The sequence below is a fragment of the Spea bombifrons genome, chromosome 2 (genome assembly GCF_027358695.1).
Source record: "Spea bombifrons isolate aSpeBom1 chromosome 2, aSpeBom1.2.pri, whole genome shotgun sequence".
Classification (NCBI taxonomy): Eukaryota; Metazoa; Chordata; class Amphibia; order Anura; family Pelobatidae; genus Spea; species Spea bombifrons.
In genome coordinates this window covers 5,870,285-5,873,145 of record NC_071088.1, presented here as the reverse complement: position 1 = coordinate 5,873,145, position 2,861 = coordinate 5,870,285, and positions in this window count along the sequence as shown.

The window sequence follows — 2,861 nt, the reverse complement described above, 5'->3', positions numbered from 1 at the left end:
ACCCGTGGATTCTCACTCTGCCCCTCCCTGCTTTGCTTTGGGTAATTCAAAACGTATTCCTGGAGCCACCAATGGGATGCCTTCTTTCTTTTTCCTTTTGCATGTCATGTTAGTGAATGATGTAATAATTGATGTAATAATTGGTTTCATAATACAGTTTTTTTTTGTTGTTGTTTTTTTTTTATATGCAAGAAAGTGAGAGAATCTTGCAAATCCCCAACAGTCACTGAGCCCTTTCCTGACAATGATTGGTTGCTTCAAGCAGCCAATACGTGGCAAGAACTGTCGGACTGGGAACTGCAGCTCTAGAACTGCAGCTTCTACCTAAGTTTTTTTATTTTATTTTTTTAATAATGCATATTAAACTCACAAAGTACGTTATTATGCACTCTTCTATGGTGAGGTTGTCAGCAACGTTAAACTGCCCATTTAATGCATTTAAAATCCATTCTATTCTTTCTTTGTGTGACTTGAAGTTAGGAACAGGATTCAGGTATAACAGAGGCCCTCCAGTGGCTTCCACTGAGATCTCTCCCTCTCCTGCTTCTTATAGGAGGCGTGTGGACAACGAAAGAAGTATGTTATGGAACCTGTATAGGCTCGAAATGGCAGGGAGTGCGTGGGATCTGATTTCTGGAGATGACCCAGATATGAGCATACCTGGGAACTCTCTAGCTCCGGCTACCTTGCGGGATGCGGGTAGAAGGTCCAGCTGAAAACTATCAGCAACTTAACACTAGGGAAGATATAACTTAATGGGGAGGAATAATCGCATAGATCCTGAGGAGCAGGACGCTAAAATGACTGCTCCCACGATGCAGAATTGCCTACTGTGTAATCTGTAAACACATGTGAGTTTACTTGGTGCGCTGAAGAACAATTATTAATTTTTGTGAAACTATAAAGGAAAGGAGCTTAATATAGGGAGGCACAGACCTCCTCCTTCCAACCAGGGATCCCAAGGGGTGCAGAGCAGGTGATTCTTGAAACTTACGGGGGTAGCATCAATTAAAAAAAAACTAATAGAACAGCGGATCTTAAATGCCTCTTCCCTGATCTCTTAAAATCCCCACTGTACCCTGCCATCAACCCCTGACGTCTCTACTCTTCCTACACAGATCAGAAGGGGAAGGGATTGTAGTTGAGGCTGATGAACCATCATTTACTGCTTAGCCTCAAAAACACCCACCGCCCACCCACCATCAGCTAAAGAAGCAAAAACTCCTTAAATGTCCACCCTTGGCTAATGAGTCATGTCACGCGATGGGGAAAGTCACAATAGCATTGACTCCTTACTAACTCCTAATATCTGAGCTAAACCGTAGCCCTATTACAGTATTGCCCTCGCTACGGGCATATTGGAAAATCAATCAGAAGACGCTGCAAGGGTCAATGCTGAAGACACTAACTATACATTAAATGTATTAACTTTGCGCCTTTTGGAACACTCTCCGCTTTTGTTCTTCGTCTGCCTCTTTGCTAGTGGGGCATTTGGGGCACTGGGTTATATTGTCACCTCCCAGCTACTGCAGACCCCACTGAGCTGTCAGTTGCCCTGGGTCCGGGACAGGTGGCAACAGGCCTTGTGGTGGGTATTTCATCAAAAATGTAGAAATGACTTCCATAAGCCTTGTTACAGCCATGTTGTCTACTACAGTGGTCTTCTTAAAGAAGTCTTTGGAATAATGAATGACTTTTGCGACTGGCCAATAAATAGGCTAATGGCTCGTTGTTTATGTCAGTTATTTTGGGGATATCTCAGAGTAACCTTTTTTCCTCTTAATATATCAATAATTGTCTTCGACAATGATAGTTATCCCGCCTATGATCCAAGGTTGAGGTCTCTCTGATCATGTACTTGGCTCATACATATGGTCTGTTTCACCAGTGTAGATCATTCCAGCAGAAGCGTTCAACGCACCCCCGTTCTGGAGACAAAATGTGAAACCTATCCAACAGTAGGAAAAAGAAGTGAGATTTATCATTTGAAAATTATATGAAAGTACTCATAACATGATCTATTATGGCCACAAAAAAATGTTCAGTGGTGTACTCAGTGGACAGAGTTGTAAGTAGACCTCTTGCCACCCAGGGTTGGAGGTCCTGTCCCACTCTAATGCCATATCTGCTTCCAGAAGCGTAAATATAAAAACATTGCCACTGGGCGTCTGAAGCGTACCTTTCACCTTATAGTACCTGGGGCAGCTGCCCCTCTTGCCCCCCAAAAGTTAAAGCCCTCAGAGCAAGCTTGCAACTCGATGAGATGACCAGGCATTAGACGAGTCAACGTTGGGCGCATACCAGGGCAGCTTTCGTGTTACAAAATTCCATTACAGCACCATTTATTTTTTCCAGAACACATATATAAATATAGACAGTCTAATTATTTCCGGGGAGGAACGCTTTTTTGAAACAAAGTAACATTATATAATACTTTAAATAACCTGTAGTAATAATTTGTATATATTGGTGGCTCTGTGCCCAGAATCATGGCGTGTAATAGTCCGTAATGCAGATCCCAAATCATAAACAAACTTTCTGCTTTTTGCACTAAAGACCTTTGAAATTAAGATAAGAAATCTATGTCTATCAAAAGCCTGTCTTGTGAAAATATTTATAAGCTTTCTTAAGTTTTTTTAGCGGCAACCTGTTAGTGTCTTCTTTTATGTTCTCGGTAAAAAGGGATGTCCCAGCCGTCAAACACAGCTGGAAAGTCCCTTTAAATGTTTGTAGTGTCCCTCGTACAAATGCCTGGGGGTGATTCTGCAAACCTCCATAGGCACCCTGGGTTGTTCAGGGGTGATCAGAGCACCAGGGGTGATGGGGCAGCAATGTGGGACATTGCCAAAAATCTGGACTGT